Below are 19,117 nucleotides of genomic sequence, written 5' to 3' on the forward strand. Positions count from 1 at the left end.
CTGCCGCGTATATGCATATAACTCATTGGATACGAGACCGCAGCGATTGTTATTCCGAACGACAGAAGGTTTACAATGACTACTTATTGGTCACGACGATTCTACGCAAAGATCTCAGCTGACAAAAAAAAGTCGCATCCGCCGCGACAAAATCCAGCGAAATTCTAACTTAATCTTCTCACGCGAGAATCCGCGATGGACTTGCGAGCGAAATTATTCGTTCGCCAATTGTCGCGAATCGATGAAAACGTTTACCGCGATGACGACGACGACGACGACGACGATGATGGAAACACAATTTAACTGCTCGAGGTTTCGCCGAGCGAATCTCCTTGTGCCGCGCCGATGGATGGAAAAGGACGAAAGGCAGAACAAAATAAAAAGAAAAAGAATATCGGACGATGCGCGCGAAGAAGAGAGAGAGGGACGGACGAAGCAGCGAGCGGAAAGAAGCCGCCGATAGAGCTTGCGCCGCCACTGTGGAGAGCTTAGGAGTCAAGTTCTAGTGCACGGCCGAAACGGGAGAGCGACCGCTTCCTCTCCTCCCTCGAGCATACCTTCTCCTCCCATCGCAAACCCTCCTCCCTCTACCACAAACATCTCGGAACAGCCACGTCGTAGGTCCGGAGTGGTGGAGGCGCTCGGAGATTGTGGGGGAAATGACAGGCGACGGTGTGGAAGGGACAGACGGGCGCGGGAGATTTGCACGGCGCGCTGTGCAATGTCGAGCGTGCGCTCCGAGAACGTCTCCTCCTCTCACTCTCATTCTCTCTCTCTCTCTCTCTCTCTCTCTCTCTCTCTCTCTCTCTCTCTCTCTCTCTCTCTCCGTCTCTTTCTCTCTTGCATGGGGATTCTACCAGGTGTGACCGAAATTTGTGCCGCCACAGAGCGAGAACGTGCGGGTAACAGGGAACCCTGAAGGAACGTACGGATGGAGAAGAGAGAGTGTACGCGCAAGCGTATGTACGGGTCACGTGTCTACGAGCATGTATGTACGTATGTGTGTGTGTGTGTGTGTGTGTGTGTGTGTGTGTGTGTAGAAGAATGTTCGATTCGATCGGAGGAAAAAGAAGGGAGAAGACTGTTTTTCTTTTTTGTTCGACAACACGACGATGTAGATAGCCCTGCGAAAGCGTGATTAAAGACATCGCGAATTACAAGTTTGGCGATCGATTGCAAACCGATCGGATTATTATCGTTCCAATTGAGATCTACCAAACCGCGGGAAACGGATGCGATAACGTCTACGGATATACCTTCAGATATGATTGCGAATAAAGCTGGATTATTGATGTAAATGGCCGAGATAGTTTGCATATGAGAAGTCTGGTCGATATTGAGTAAACATCCTGGATACGATGAACTCTCGCACGTTTTGATCGACAAATCTCATGATTACATTAAGAATCCAATCTATTCTGGCAATATGAGAAATTGATGATTTTTAGAAATTATTTTTGAAGAATATTAGAAATTTATTTTTTGACATTTAACATACATATGTCTTTATTGATGTTTAAACAGTGCGTCAGTATTTTTAAATATTTTTAAATATTATTTGAATATTTTGAATTTACTTGTATTTCCCCCAAAAAGCTAATTGTTTAAACATGAATAAAAATAAATGCAAAACAGAAAAATCAATTTCTAATAGTCTTAGAGTAGATTGGATCCTGTAAAACGTCAGAAAGATCAATTTATAATATTCTTCAAAAAAAATTTCAAAAGATCATCAATCTTGTCAGTCTACTGCCAGAATAGATTGGGCCCTTAAGTTTGTCAGACCTCTCTTGCGAATCTTCTTTTGAAATTAATTATTATAAACTAACTTGTAATTAACTAATTAGTATTCTATACTAATATATTTGTAATCTAAATCGTAACTCTAATCATAAACGCGCTCGAATTCTATTCGCCGCTCGTGCGCGGTATATTTAGATTTATGCAACGTGTAACTCATTATAAGCGATAAATGTATACGGGTACCATTCGTACCCGGCGGACGTGACGCGAAAATTACGGTTGAAGACACAAAAAAAAAAGATCATTGCGCGTCGGCCAGTTGCGAAATGCTATTCCATTAGTAGATTATATTCTGACGTAGGATGCGGGTTCGCTCTGTTCGAGCGAGACGTCGGTATTGGGTATTTTATGTGTACTGACTCGGAATGACTTGGAATAATTGTGCCATTTCATGTAATGGGATTTTTTGCTAAATCTTGCCGCGGAAATAAATCTATATCAAGCCATAATACGTAATAAGCCTCTCCTGCCGTATATATTTTCTTCTTAGATACTCCCACTCGTATTATAAAGGAGAAATTTATAAAAATAACCATTTCTTTTTTAATATATAACACTCGTACACACATGGTTCCAGAAATACGGCCATTCATACTAACCAGACTGAATATAAAAAATACTTCAATGGAAAAAAAAAAAAAAAAAAGAAGAAATCGTACAGTTGTTTTCGCAACAAAATAATAACAATCGAAATATCCTTTAATGTGTGATTTTCTCCGCTATTTTTGCTAGATGGCTCGTGTTTCTTTAAAATCATGTTCCAATTTTTAATAATTTAACATTTTTTCACAAAGCAAATGATTCGCCCTCTTACGCGTATTTTTTCAGCCGTGTTTATATCCGCCGTTTCCTTTACAATTCCGATGTGTCCGGCCATTTACGAGGGCAAACATTGATAAGGAGCTCGCTCGCATTATTTCTGTTTCGCACTTGCATGTTAGCAAAATGTTTTGCGAAAAAAAAAAAGAAAAAGAACTGCGCCGCAGATGGATCCCGTATCCCGATGGCGAGCAACCTGCGTCGCACCTGTTTCGATACCATCGATAGATTCGCCAGGAACAACATCCTAGACGCGCCCCTCGTTTCATCCTCGCGAGATCGGTTTTAAGAAAGCTTCGTCGAAGCCGCTGCAATCCGTGCTCCACAGAAACCTGTATTCGCATGTCGACGGGTTATCTACGTATTTACATAAAAAAATAGTTTGGTGAATAAATAGTCACGCAGAAAATCGAGATAATACAATAGTTAAACTTTAAGTCGCTTGAAACGAAGAAAAACCGAAAAAGAGTTTATTAATTAAAAACAAAGAGTTTAAAAATTCTTAAAATTCTCGACATTCTACGCTGAATTACCTAAATAAACGTTTGAAATAATAGATGCAATTATAAAAAATATTTGTACCAATTATCAATATATCGATATATATTTGCAAAAGGCGAATTTATCAACCGAGAGATACTTCCCAAAGTAAATTGCCTCTTAACAATCAAGTAATAATATTGTTACGCACAGATTTTCTGAGATACGCTCTCAGACGTACAAAGGACAAGTGTGTGTGTGTGTGTGTGTGTGTTTTATGATACTTTGAAGGCACGTTAGGACATTGTGGTGGAGGGTTGAGGAAGTTGCGTCGGTTTTTGCATGGTCGATGGCAGGCCAGTGTGCCTTTGGCCCATATGCCGGCAAACCAACCAGTCGACCAACCACATCACGACACATCTATACTATACACGACGGCCATCACGCGAGGAAACGCACACCCCGGCATTCAGCAGCCGCCGCCACCACCACCATCACCACCACCATCGCATCATCGCATCACGGTTCGTGCACGCGCGTGTATATACGTGTACGACTCGCTCTCTGCGAGGATTTTGTCAAGGTTAGCCACCTACTCGCCGCCGTGAGCCTCTCTGCACTCTTCGGTGCATGTTGCGCGAGAGAGCCGTCTTTCCAGCTTTAAACTTTATTACGTGTTCGCGAGGAACATCGAAGGCCTGCTCGGACACACTTCGATGTCGACGACGTATATGACTTTATAAAGGCACGCTTTACCTGTATACATCGTATACAGGTATTCTCGCACGTGACAGATTATATTTAATGCGCGTATACATACAGCAAGGCAGTTGTTGTTCCCGCGTGCATCGACCTTGTTTTTACGAAATTCTGGGTCGCCGTCTTCGCGCCGAGGCCGCTCGGAGAATCGCCCCTTCATCCCAAGGGAAGGGGGGGGGGGCCTTATCTGCGCGTTACGCATGCTCGTTATCGCGAGGAAAAATGTTAACGCTCAAGTAGCGAAGGTTAAACTGATTTTTTATTTATCATCGTCGTTTAAATTAAGCCATTTGAATTGTTTTTTTTTTTTTTACTTAACTAAGTTGGCTAGTTTGCTAGTTTAATTTCGATGTCCTTAAATCTTGAAGTTGATGTTAACAATCAGACGATTTTCGAAAAATCGATTTTGAGTCGATTACAATTAAGATATATAGAATGTTTCTCTACTCAAATCCTGTAAAAAAATTCTCCGAAAATTTCCTAATTTTTCAGGTATTTTTGAATTTTCAGAATTCCAGGTAGAATTCCAAAAAAATGTTTTAAAGATTTTTTTGATCAATTTTTTTTATTATATAAGTTTCAATATTAAATTTGCAAATAAAAAAAAATGAAGTAGTAGATAATATATTATTTAATTCTGCGGTCCTATTTTTCAATACGATCTATTGCAACAAAAGCTCAATTCCCTGCGATCTATATATTGTATATTATTTGGATTCGGCGCGTCTGATTTTCGAGAGCTTCGCGCGTGTCGCGATTGATGCGCGGATGCAACCACGCGAAACGCATGCCAGGCGCTTGTTTGATTTTTTTTTTTTGTAAGCACAGCGGTAGGACGAGAAAAGGTTAACTGGACTCGCCGATATTTCGTTTACATTCTTCGTTGGAACTGGTTTTCGCCAGTCGTCGATTCTATGCGGCCCCTAGGAGAGCGGCCTATTCGGGAGCGTGTGCGGCAACAAAAGCGAAATCCAGGAATTCCGACAATCACTGGATGCATCCGGGTATGCTAACTTTCCTTTGGAATCTCCGAAAATTCAAAAGAGATGCGCGTGCGCGCGTCAACCGAACAATGAATCAAGCAGGTATTAAATGCCAGATCGTTTCGCTAGATCATCTTTGGAATTTGTGACTCTCGTTCCCATGCGAAAACGTTTCTTCCGGTGTCACAAGATAGCTGTCGTGCATTATAATACGTATTAAATATCTTGCTACGAGATGCATAAACGAGTTTTCACGCTTCGATGCGTTTCTGGAAGTTCGTAGATTGTAAAAAAAAGATCGCGCATCGCCAAGAATGGCACTGATGTTATCGCGCGGCAATTTTTCCTCCTCTCTTTTGCATTTTAAAATTTCAAGGAAGCAATCACTAAATTAAATTTTCAGGCAAAAGAAAGATTGAAAAAGATACTATATAATTAAGAGGAAAGAGAGCAACGTATAACTCAGCGAAGGTCATCGGTGGATACCCCGCAATATCGCGTAATGAATCGTGACAGATGTTACTGATAGCGCGCGCCGCGAGATGAGGATCGGCCGGCCGTCTCTTCGGGGTCGTCGGATCGTTCCACTTATTTATTCCGCGGATTTAAACTTCTTGCATTTATGTATAACGTGTCTCGTCCAACGAACGCCGAGAGACACGCTATAGGCTCGACACACAAAAGCAGCCTAAATCGCGAAAACGTTACTCGAGGCGACAAAGACGACGATAGCGACGACGAAGATCTTCGAAAAAAGAGAGAGAGAGAGAGAGAGATAAAACCGAGTCTAGGGCGAAGGAGACGAGGAAGAGAGGCACGGACGAAGCAGCTGTTTCGTCTGGTCTCGCTCTGGTACAATGCAAAATTCAACCTCTAATTCTAAAGCGGTTCGCCAATCAGCCGCGTCATTGTTCGCCCGTGAAAGCTCGCGATTTTTTAGGAGGAGGCAAGGAGGGGGAGAGGAGAGCTAATCGTTTTCTGAATCCTAATGAGCGACTTCGGGTAAGAAAAAGAGAAAACAAGAAAAGAATTCGGCGAAGGGAAGGAACAACACCGAAAGGGATATTCAACCGAGTTCGAGGAGCAGAGCGGAGTCTTTAATGCCGAAAGTAGAGAACCCCAAGAGAAAGAGAGAGAGGGGGAGAGAGAGAGAGAGAGAGAGAGAGAGAGAGAGAGAAAGAAAAAAATGAACAAGCGTTTGTAATTATAAAAATGAGTAATATATGATTTCGTATTATCGCGAATCGTGAATTATAATTAAAGCGAAGGGGAAGAATAAAGAAGATAGAATTCGCGCGCACTCTCTGGACGAGTTAGCTCGAGATCAAAAAGGGGAGGAGAAAGGGGAGGGAAGGGGGGGGGATCGGTACGATTAATCTCTCAGGAAGATGTGTACGATATGTGCGCGCGCGTTTATCAGACGCACGATTGTCAGAAACAGTCGCCTCCTCGTGTACCAATGAACGGCCGGCCGGCCTCGAGAATCTACGTATGCACTTATACATACGCCGATCGTGTTAACGCGATATCACGCGTGTATGTAGCTGACACGCTATAAATAATACTCGTCCACGAGAATACGAGAAGCGTCAGAACGGCTGATCAATCGGGTGTAGGTGTGGAGAGAAACAGCGCCAACGGAGAGAGAGAGAGAGAAAGACGAGAGTAGACGAGAGTAGAGGAGAGAAAAAGAGAGAAAGATCAGTCAAGGACAACGTACGTGACCACTGCATTGCGACGTCGGATTCTGTTGAGGATCCTGAAATTCCTCTGTCGTGAAACGCGCGGTGTCGTGTTTATAGGTGATGTATAAATAGTACGTTCACTCGAATCGGCTACTCCCCTCGTGACCGCTCCGGAACGCGTTTATTTTGCTAAGAGAGACGGCTTTCTCGCGACTTAGTGAGATATGACGAATAATATCGCGCACACGTGGACCTTTCTCTTTCTCTCTCTATCTCTCTCTCTTGGAACGCGTCTTATTTAAACATTCAAATAACATGTAAACTTTTACAAAATGATTGAAAATTATCATTATTATATTTACTTTTGTCACATTTTTAATATCTTTATATATTTATGATATATCTTTTATAATTTTAAACAATCTGACATTATATATTTTTTATATTTTTATAGTATTAAACATTGAAAAATAAAGAAAAGGAAAATTTATGACAGTTATAGTTTAGATAATGCGTTATCAAAATTGTATTAAATATAAATTGATTTCATCCGATTACAAAAACACGAGGTTGTGTGTGTGTGTTTTGTTGTTATATTATAATATGACATAATTCTTAATCAAAATGCAAAAGAGATAAAAGTCATTTACAATTCTTCTGTTCCTCGTACGAAATAGTTCAAGAATGTATTAACTAAGATCATAGATGCTTCCTTTTACGAGCTACAGTCTAAAGTTATTGTCTATAAAGAAAACGATATTTTTATATCGCTCGCAGAATCAATTTACTCTGTGAAAACTCTACGGACAACAAAGACGATGATAAGCTCCGATAGCACCAACCGGAATTTCTGCGCCGAAGATGCTTCACGAATTCCCAGGACAACCCATCTCTTAACCGCCGTTCGATAATGCGTTTCTCGCGCGAGTTTTCCAATGGAGAGCGAGAAAGATAATGCGCGCCTTCTTTCGCATATATTCTCCTGATAATTTCCCGACCATGAGGCGAACCTTGGCCGAGTTCCTGGAGGATAGTGGGCGGTCGTTCCTGGTCGCGGGATTATTGGTATACGATAAAAAAATATATATATCATTCCCTGTCCCCGTTTCTCACAACGGAAGTAATGTATCATTCCAAACATTACGTTATGTAATTACATGACGTAAGAAAAATCTTTAAACGCCATCTAAATTTAAAAATAAATCTCAATATAAGATTCTCTTTCTCTCTTTCTTTCATCGTTTGAGAATTAAAACAAAAATGTGAATTATGTTTAGCAAAAAAACTGGCGCGACAACGTACTTTATACGAAGCGGATTAGGCGCACTTTTTCGCATATATAAATGCCTGTGCGCATAATAAATTTTCATTAAGTCTGCGGGTTAATCGTTGCACGTATAGCTGGGAGATGGTACGATTATGAAGTCTTAAAGAAATCACGAAAGCATGTAAATCATTTTAAAAGTAGCTACTTACGTGACGAAGGAGTATAACGCCAAGGAACACGAAGCAAGACTGATGCATGATAACCAATACAGATATCGTTCTACTCACCTGCGAAGAGAGCAAGAAAAAACAAATGTTAATATCGAACTTTGTGATAAGTAAAAGCGTGTTACAATATACAGTCGCACGTTACAAGGATAATTCAAAATACTCATATCACTATTATAATACATGTAATTATTGCATAAAAAATATGTCTATAATTTTATAAAAATGAAAAAGGAAACATATCTTTTTTAAAAGGACAATATACATATTGCAATCTATTAATTTTCATAATCCTTCTTTTTATTTTGACTTCAATTTTACGTGACAAAAATGACACAATCCAATTTATTTGAGAACGGATTATTGTCCGAGGATGGCATGACTCGGATCCCGGAGAATCCAAGGCGCAGTCCTTGCACCGTTCCTTTGGATTGCGTCATGCTTACCGAGGAACTCCGCACTTGACCCGATTTCGGGCACGCGCGCGAATTCCCTTTCTGCCGTCACTCTCCCGGGCGGAAAAGCTCGCTCCCCCTTCCTCCGTTTCACCCGCCGTTTCCCCTCGGACACGAGATGCATTTCAGTTCTGGAAATTGCATCGCGCGGTCGACCTTGACATTCCCGCGCCGCGTGATCGACAAATGAAACCTCGTCACGTCAAAAAAAAGGGAAAAAAAAAAAACGCGACTAGCGTGAACGTGAGAAATGACTTGATCATTCTTCGATTATGGCACCTCCTCGACGTAAAGTTTGTCTAAACTTATGCAATGTTTTTTTATTATTAATTGTAAGTAACGCGTTATTATCATGTGAAACTATCGATTTTATCTTTGATTCGTCCCGGACGAATCGACACTCTCCAATTAACGAATACGACGTAAAACGCGCGAGACCTCGAGGCGATAAAAGTAAAGCGGCACGTTCGATTAAATTCGATTAAATTGACAATTGGCGTGTCCAAATTAAATCGCCATACTTGAGGGACTTGTGCATCGATCGCTTATACTCGCCTGTTATTACGCTTTGTTGTGAAATTACTAGCGCGATGAAACTGAGTTTTAGCTCGGCAAGAGAGGCATTCTTGTCGAGCACCCCGATAAACGATCAAATGTTATTTCAAATTGAATGAAGGATATGCAATGATTCTGGAATACTCTGTATATATTGATCTTTCGTTTCCGCTCTATTTTCGTTACAGGGCAGCATCGTCTTGGAATTCGACCTCTCTATTCGATTTACTCGATTCTCGGTTTTCAAAAGTAGATTGCTGTTCGATCATCTCTCGCAAAATGATTTGCATATATCTACATAAATGAGCGAGTCGCAGCATTACAATACAATTTTAATGTTCTTTGGTTTTCAATTTTTTTTTCATCGGTCAAAATAAATTTACTCGATGATATTTTTGTTCAAAATTTCAGATAACAAAAATTTTTTTAGATTTCTATTATTTCTTATTTTTAAAGAATTTTTAATGTAACTTCCTGAAATAAGTTTATTTTTATTATACGCCTTTACTTAACGTATAAAAACAAAATTGTCAAAAAAATTTTTTTTTTTAATTCCCTAAACTACTAAAATCCTATGAATTCTTTGATTATTCCAGGTACAAAAGTAATCCCTGAGAATTTCAGATTTTTCATATTCGTCCACGAAGTACACACCCTGATTTATAATCATATATTTTTTCGAATTCTTAAATTTCTCTTGTAGAACAGGACAATAAATGTCTTCTCTCCTCTACTATTACTCGATTACTATATCATCCGCGCGATTGCAATAAAAACGTGCTAATATATTTCGATGCGGAGGATTTTGCGAGCGGGAACGAAATGTATTTAAATCACGATGGGATAGAGATAGAGAGAAAGAGAAAGAGAGAGAGAGAGAGAGAGAGGAGAGGACGGGCTAAACCAGGCCAGTACTGCCGCAGTTAAGGGGACCTGTTGGACGGAAACGCGAAGGAATATAGGTCGCGCAGCCGACCGGAATTACTCTCCCTCCCCCTCCGGAAAGGGGGCAACGCGCTCCCTTTTTATTATGCGTCTCACGTCGCTGAAATTTTTCCGCTCCGGAAATGCCCGGATGACGAGATGCACCTGCGTGCAGCCCGAGTTGCATCTCGTCACGCGGAAGACAAATGGTGGGCCGTAAATAGAACGCGGAGGTTCTACCAATGGATTTATAAAGCAAAAGCGGTATTGCGCTTCGTGAAGCTCAAAGCTTTTTGCATTTTTTTTTGTTTTTTTTTTTTTTGTAAAGATAAGTCACACGATATATTTGCCGGTCGAGGTGATTTCGACATAAAAATATATTTCGCAAGACAATGTACTTTAATAATAATAAACAATAATAATAATAATAAATGTGCGTAATTTTAAGAAAATAATAAAGTGAGAGAGACAGAGAGAGAGAGAAAGAGAGAAACATTTGAAATTTATTTAATGCAGAGAAGAAAATTTATCGCGCAAAATTTTATTATATTACACATAGCAGATATGTATATTTTGATAAATTATTAACAATCATATATATCATTCATTATAATATATCAGAAAACAAAATTAATATAATGATTGCAATGATGGCCAACACCGACAACCATGAATTCCTATCACAACATCCGCGAGCGACGTTATCATGCGTTATATAGTTATTACGAGCGCGTTATCAATGCGAATCATCGTTTTTGGCGCGTGTATCATATAATCGCCGAGCTCTGCGCAAACAAAATTTCCTATTTTGAAGGCGGGTTTACGCTACATATTCGCGGATCCTCCCCAGCCTCGAATCGATATTAGGGAATGCAATGCGAGATGCCGATCGGGCGCGATCGGGTAGCCAGGAGGACACGTAAAGTACGCTGGTCAGGGTACCCGCAAAAGGAGGAGGCAAGTGGGTCAGTAGGTGACTCGTGCTAAACAGTGCACAGGAGTGTCCCGACATTGACCTATATGTCTACTTTGTACGTGCACTCGCCCTCCCCTCCCGTGACCCTTCATCCCCTTCCCCTTTTCTCTTCCTCTCTGTCACTCTCTCTCTCTCTCTCTCTCTCTCTCTCTCTCTCTTTCTCTCGCTGCTCTCTTCCAGCATCCCCTCCAGGGATGCACTTTCCAACCAATTGCATATAGGATCCGCTTGCAGTGTGCACTTGCCCCACTCTACCCGCCGACACCCTGGCGCCGAACCGCCGCCGCCCCCGCCGTCCTTTCCCCCTTTCCGCTCACCCCTCTACCGGACTGCCAGCGGACGATGGCGCGATCGATGCCCTGCACCAGGTGACGAAACTCGAGCCAAGGTTCTAAAGTGCCCTCCCAAACTTCTCAACATCCTCATACATATCGTAGGTTTCCTCTTTCTTTTTCTTTTCTATCGTGCGTGTGTAGCGACCAACTTTTCGTAAATGCAACACAATATCATCGATATTATTACTTGTAAAAAAAAATTATGGAAATTTGTTGGCGTCTTCGTCAGAGAAAATCAATCTCGTATAATAACTGAAAGTCGGTCTCTATTAAAATCAAGTTTGCAATTAGGAAAGGAAAAAAAAAAAAAAAATAAAAAAAAAATAATCATCATTCTTTATCAGACAAAAAGATAAAAGTTTATCAAAATCGAGAAAATACGTTAAATAAAATCAAAGAGTATCAGTTTCTTTTTTTTTTTTTTTTTCATCTAATTGCTTATCTGAATCGCTATTTTCAGATATTTAGATGCAGCTTAGAATATGAGAGAAAAAAGAGCGATAGCTATATCCATAATTCGCAAAATCAAATTTAAATTTGAACTCGTATTTAGTAGATTGACTTTAGATGCATCATATTTTCGTTACATTAAAAAATTGCCTAAGGATTCAAATACATCTTTATTTGAATTTTTAGATCTGAGTGTCTGAAAGAAATTTTAAGCAATCTACCTTAATCATCAGAGTCGTTTTTCTGAAAATTCGGGAGAGTATATCTGAAAATTGAAGTGTATCTAAAAACTCAGACAGTATTCTTTCTGAAAATTCAGACAATGTGTCTGCAAAAAACTTGTAGACGCTTTATCCGAAACTTTTTTTGTCTGAAGCTTTGTACTAACTACTAGAAACAAACTTTTATTTCACGGATACCTCATCCAGACGCGATTCCTCCTGCGTCTTTCGCGAAGCGGGGAGTGGAAGCGAAACCGCTGCCATCACGATCTCACCTGTCACTGTTTCGCGCGTGCAAAGAGATGTACTCATCGTCATTGTTGTCGACCTTGGCGAGGACAAGGCGATAATAAATCGTTTCGTAACGCAATCTGCGTACGTCAGTGCGTGCGAGCACAAAGAGAAACAACAAACGAAAGACGACAAAAAATATATATATAAAAAGAATTTAAAATCAGTCACACTCGACGCGCTTTTCTCACGCCTCTGTCGCGCACTTTTCCTCCCTCACCTCGTACGAGAAGTGCGTGCCCTCCGAGAAAAGAGGCACGCGTAATCCGTGCCCCCCCCCCCTCGCCTCGCGTGTTACATAACACACCTTGTGTGGGAAGCCGTGCGCGTTTTGTTCCACCGCGCGGAATATGTTATTACGGTATATCGCCATGACTATGATGAATAATATAACGCGTAAATATGAACGTAGCTCGACCGTGATGGTGTGGCTTCGCGTTGACGCTCCCGGGAAAGATATCGCGACGGTAATTATATTATGGAGATGACAGTCGTGGGCGCGGTAATTGCCACAGGAACAAACAACGTTGCGGCTACTATAAAAGTTTAAGCAACGCGAGAGTACGTGTATGTACGTAAAACATGATTACAAGGTGCACACACGCAATTTCACTTTTTTTTTTTAAATTATAACAAATTATAACAAAAAACAAATTCCCGAAATATATTAAAAATATACAGTAAAAATTTTTAAGAATATTTAGAATAATATTATATTATAATAAGAAAATTGCATTATTCCCGTAATTAATAATTCTTCTACTCGCGAGCAGATGATTTTGAAGACAGAAAGGAAAATCAATTCAAGAGGCGAAGAATCGTAATTTCATCATTTTTGACTAGACGCGAGCGGATAAAAAAAAAATTTCATCGAAAACAAGCTATATCTTCGCGTACGAACTACTCTCCTTCTCTGAATGTGTGCAAATAAGGCAAAGATCAAAGATGCAGACAATATTTTCAAACATTACAGATAATATTTTTTAACAATCGATTATTTTGCCGAATCTCTTTTTCTCCATCCGTTTAAACATACGAAGAAGAGCATCAACGTGACTTTATTATCGACGCGAAGAGGCAAAACGCGCGCTTTTATCACGTCGTGTATTTAAAACTTTTATATATCGCGCTGCGTATCTGCTTCTCGTTGCGCTGGTCATGCACGCGGCCTACGACTCTTTCAATTTTTGCCTTTCTTAAGCTCGCATAGTGTCGCCGTGCGATTAATGTCATAAAGTAAATCGGATATGTCACGTTTCACAACTGATAAGCCTCGGAGAAGCGAGAATCGGTTGCTTAGAAACACGATCCTTCCCCATTACGCAAAACTTTAATCAACTCTTCTCAAAAATTCCTACGAGAAAGAGAGAAAAATTTAAAAGTAATAAAAATTATTGTAATGCATTTCTCATTTTTTTTTTTGTATGCTTTTGATTTCGTATCTATTAATATCGTTGGCCAAAAGTATAGTTTCCGATTTTTTTTTTCTTTTCTCTGATATCATATACGCGAATCGCAAGCATCATTTTGTCATTTCACGATCGACAAGTAATAATATATCGTCGCGTAGGTTCGCCTGCGCGTGTCCAATTGGCTAAAATTGCCCTATCGTGCCGCAATTTCTACTGCAATTCTATCAATTCCGCATCGATCGGCAGTTGAATCTTACGTTAGATTCATGTCGCGCGTGCATTTCGCGTTAGAGATATCTCAGAAAAGTTTGCGCTTCTGCAACCACTCCATTTTGAGAATTTCAATCTCAACTTGCTTCTTATGTTTTTCCAAGAAGTTTTTCCAAAGATCTCTGAATTCTAATTGAAATGCTAAAATCAGTTGTTGCACAAAAAAATGAAACTGATCAACTTTCTATTTTCTTACATTAAATTGACAGAGAAATCTTTCGTATCTAAAACTCTAGAACTTTTTGAGGAAGAGCCAGAAATTCGAAAAGTAAGGCATTAACTTTACAGAGGTGAAATTCGCTCGCTCGAGATAGACCTTGAGAATGCGTAGAATTAAAAGGCGCGTGATCGCGCAACCGCGAGATATCTTAATTACCACCCGCATACACATACGACGACGACGACAAAGACGACTGTAACGACGGCCATAGTGCACAATACGCAATCCACACTGTGTGACTAAATTATCAGTACGTGTTTAATTAAGCTGGGGGCAGCGCGCGTTGCGCTGCAATATTCCTTCCGGCCAAGGTCATCGAGGCAGGCAGGTCTGGTGAAATAATTGGCGAATGCGGGTCTCGAAAAACGACTACGCGTTCATCATTGGATACATAATTGTTCGTAGCAAGACTCTAAAGTCAAAGAAAAAGTGGACAAAAGTATGGGCAAAACATAAACGCTTATATCAGCGCCTCTTTAAAAGAGCCCTCCCCCCTCATGATAATTATAATTCCGCGAGAAAAAGAACGTGCAGCAAGAAAGACGCATAACTGCACTTATCCTTATCGATAGTTTCAATAAATAACTCGTTATAGTCATCATTATATGATTTTAAAAATTCATTCTGCTTTCAAACGATTAAATCCGCCAATAACATTGGATTATTCAAATAACGTTCGAGTAACTTGCAACGGGCGGTGAATAATTATTACTCGGGCTTAAATTATTCAGATAGTTATACACTTTGTTCTCGCTGCTGCTATATCATTGTTATAGAGCGTCGTTAATCAGGTCTAGCGTCGATAAGCAGGGGAACAAAAACAAGCAATAATTTATTTTCTAAATAACCGTTCACATAGAACGTTAATTGATTCGAATTTACGTCCGCGAATTTCGCATTAATCATTGGATATATCTCTTTTAATCCAATATCATTTTGGAGCGAAAAAAGTATTACGAGCGTTAGCACGCGTTGTGAGATGGCTGCATATTCATAATACATGTGCCATTTATAAACATCGAAAGAAATATATCTCGCGTTCCATTGCCGTGAATTATTCCCCATTGTAACATAAAATCGCGCGATATGCAATTTCAAGCGGTAGTCAAATCGATTCTACAGGGTGTCCCGAACAAAAAGCAATTCAGCTCGCGCCCGTCGACAATAAGAAATTAATTTCCTTTTGTCATTTATCGGTTATTTATCGTGTCAACTATTTTGTATTATCGTGTCAGGGACAATTATTTTAAACGGTCGTTAAACGCACGAGTGCCTAAAGGGAAGTTCGCTTTCTCAGAAGCTGGCGGGCTTAAAAAAATCTCTGTCAATGACATGAAAAATTAAAACCCTATTTCTATATTAAGAGTCCAGTCTATTTAGTACTATGGAAAATTGATGAGTTTTAGAACCTTTTTTTTAAAAAATATCAAGTAAAATTAAAAAAATATTAAATAAAAATTATTATTTCTGGCATTTTACATGTTTTATTTTGATGTTTAAAGTAGAGACTCGTATTGAGCAAAAAAAAGATAAATATCCAAGATTTACAAATACTGTTGACGTACTGTTTAAACATTAATAAAATACCGAAAAGATCAATTTTTAATATTCTTCTAAAGAAGAAATTCCTAAAGATCATCAATTTTTCATACTGTTAGAGTAGAGTACTGGGTCTTTAAATCATCAACTTTTTTCCGCCATATCTAATGGAAAGAAGCTGCAAAAAGTGCCGCTTTATGCGTGCCGTTATCGGTCTCCATATCGCGGGGTAATCGCGCGGAAGCTCCGACAACGCGAATGCGATATTCGCACGCGGTAAGAAAACTGCAATTGCTAGCGGTGCGTGAATAATTCTCGCCGTCTTCGGCCTTCGAATGCACAAACGGGTGCTAATGTTAAAGGTAGATGTGTCCTGTTCCGCGCTGTGCGAGCAATGTCACTGAGTCGGCGCATTCTGTCATTCGCCATGAGAAACTGGCAACAATGCAATGCAACGTGCGCTGCAACAATTGCGTAACGCGATTGCATAATTACACCGATCCGCCAGAGCGGAACCGAGCTCCTCTCCCGCGTGCTGCGATGATCGATCAATAAACTCGCTTGCATATCGCGCGTTATGCGTTCAGCATAATTATCTGTCAATCGACATTTTTTTCGATTCATCGCGTCGATCGTCTATCCAATCGCGAGATCGTGCGATTCACCGACAAAAGATGCAATCGTGTAATCGAGATGTATAAATCGCTGATTGTTGTTGAAATAATTATTATCGCGAATAAATTAATAGAACAAAGTTTTTACTCAAATCATGTAAATAAAATTCCCCAAATTCCAATAAAATTTCATGAAAATTTCCTGATTTCTCCAGATACAAAAGAAATCCTTGAGAACTCCAGGTTTTCCATATTTTTCCATATAGTAGACACTCTGTCGAATTATCATCTCTCGTTCGGATATGCGAAGCAGCAGAAACGATCGACAAGCCGCGTCGAAATTTCTTACCCACGCTGAGACTATTTCGCTTCTAGTTAAATAAAGCCGGCGACTGTTTATAACTGCAGGACGTCCTGGCCGATACGACAACCCGAATATCTATCTAAATAGTGAATGTGCATATCCTGCACCCACGCTCGCGAAACTCTATCTCGTTAATTGACACGAAATTCAAGCGAGAGAGGCCGTTCGACGATTCGATACAACAACGTATTAACGATTAGAATATCATGCTTTTACGAATCGATGTCATATCTGACAATAGCGGACATTGACGTTTGTCGGGTCTCTATCTACGCGATTTTACGTGCAAAATGATTAATAAAGAAACGAAATTGTGCGTTTCATGATATACCATCATGTTTTTCGCGAAGTTTCTTTACAGTAAGCCCTTCTTCCGATCGTTATCGATACGTATCACTTCTAGGAAAGCATCGTATGAGCATACAGGACCTACAGTTTGGCGCAACCGAGATGACGCTGGCAGATGTTCGGCCAGCTTGCTAACTGATTCGTTTGTCGAAGTCCAAACATCGAATTCGAAAAAGGAAAAGAAAACCATTCAAATAACAGGCAAAGCACAGTCAGTTGTGCATACGCGGTGAAATTCTTTTCTTTAAAATTGGTCGAAAAAGTATATATAATTTAAAAAAAAAATAATGATAAATTAATCTCTTTTCGGGATCTCTAAATAAAGATACGCGCCAGCACTCCTCTAAATAAAACATGCCTCAATTTGTCTGGGACACCCTATATATAATCTAGAATAACCTTTGCTGGTAAATGTTCTGCAAAAAAACTTTGTTGCACTTTAGAATTTTTCGACTTGCATCTCGCCTACTACTGTTTCTCTCTCTCTCTCTCTCTCTCTCTCTCTCTCTCTCTCTCTCTCTCTCTCTCTCTCTTTTTTCGGAAGGCGCGATATTCGCTTTAAAAGATCCTGAATGTTGAAGCAGAGAAGTAGAAGCTAGAATATAACAGAAGCAGAGCATATAAGGCATCGTCTGATGCCTGCGGTGCATGGTGCAGGAGGACGACGTTGCAAATGAGAGGAAGCAAACGAGTGAGCGAGCGAGAGGGAGAAAGAGAGAAAGAGAGAGAAGGAAAGGGCGATGGAAGAAGGACAAAAAGAGCGAAAGAGGAGGTGAAGAGAAGGATGAAAGAGCATACATAGCAGCGTAGCTCGTCCTTGGACTTATATAACGAGGAAGAGACCACAAGAGAGAGGAGAGAAAAAGAGAGAGAAAAAGAAAAGGTTCGCGAAAGAGAACACAACGATACGCGGATAGAGAGAGAGAGAGAGAGAGAGAGAGAGAGAGAAAAAGTACACGGATTAAATTGAAGGATAAAGGGCGATGTTAGCCCTTTGCAGTGCGATCTGCTAAATTCCAGGACAAAAGATTTCGGAAAATATCTTCGTTTCGGATACTGAATGCGCAGGCAGGTCAGAAAACTCGCAGATGCGACCCGGCGACGATGGCGTGTGTGCTTTTTCCGCTCCCTTTTCGTTCCTTTTCCTTCTGAGAAACGCCGACCACCATCGACTCGTCTCTCATTTTAACTTCGGAATATATACTGTCTTTCCCACCGCTGCTAGTACCAACTAACCACCGGATATTCTTTTCTGAACTTTGAAAATCTTTTTTCCTCCCCAACGTTATTCCCTGACCGACGAAAATATATAGGGTGTCTTGGACTAATCTCGACAAATTTATTTCAAAAATTTCTAAAATATTTTAAAGAAATATTTCCAAAAGAATATTCCAAAGCATTCTTTCACGAACGTTATTTCTTCTTCTCTTACACACATATCTGATTAACTTGATATTGATTCACGCGAGAATCAGCTATAAAATAAATCGCACAAAGATTATCTTAGAAGATGGACTCTGTCGTGTTCGCGAGCGCGATGTCTTGAAAAGCGAGAGAAAAGCAATATAAGAGACGACGCAACGGTATGCAAAAAAAAAAAGGAAAAAAAGAACGGCGAGAAAAAGAAACGAGGAGTCGCGGCCGTGATCTCGCGAAGACCGGAATGAATGCAGAAAGGTCGGCGCGGTGGGTCGCACGCACACGCACGCACGCACGCACGCACGCACGCACACACACACACACACACACACACACACACACACGCGACCAAACTTAGAAATGCGCTCCCGCAATTTTACTCGCTCGCGACTTTATTACGCATCACGCTTTCCCTTGTAAAAATCGAAATAACTTATCAATTCGCGATTTTTTATGCTAGATTTGTCGCGCTAAAAGTGGCCGATTAAAGAGCGAATCCGCCATTTGCAAAAAAAAATATCAATTATTAATTGGCGATCGCCTTCGCGCAAACAAAACATTAAATTCGAATAAATTATGCAACGAGTAGACAATCGATGCGAAAAATGCACGAATAATGTAATTAAATCGTCAAAATATTAATATTAATTATTTGATCAACCTCATATTTATTTTTTTAATTGATCGATCAAAACATGTTT

The 19,117-nt window shown here is 40.2% G+C and overlaps 1 protein-coding gene across 3 annotated transcripts in view; it reads right to left on the reverse strand.

Moving 5' to 3' along the window:
* LOC126854155 (retinoic acid receptor RXR) overlaps positions 1–19,117 on the reverse strand; it is a 65,205-nt gene that overhangs the window by 44,706 nt on the left and 1,382 nt on the right. The window lies entirely within an intron of this gene.

The sequence above is a fragment of the Cataglyphis hispanica genome, chromosome 13, assembly GCF_021464435.1.
Source record: "Cataglyphis hispanica isolate Lineage 1 chromosome 13, ULB_Chis1_1.0, whole genome shotgun sequence".
NCBI classification, from domain to species: Eukaryota; Metazoa; Arthropoda; class Insecta; order Hymenoptera; family Formicidae; genus Cataglyphis; species Cataglyphis hispanica.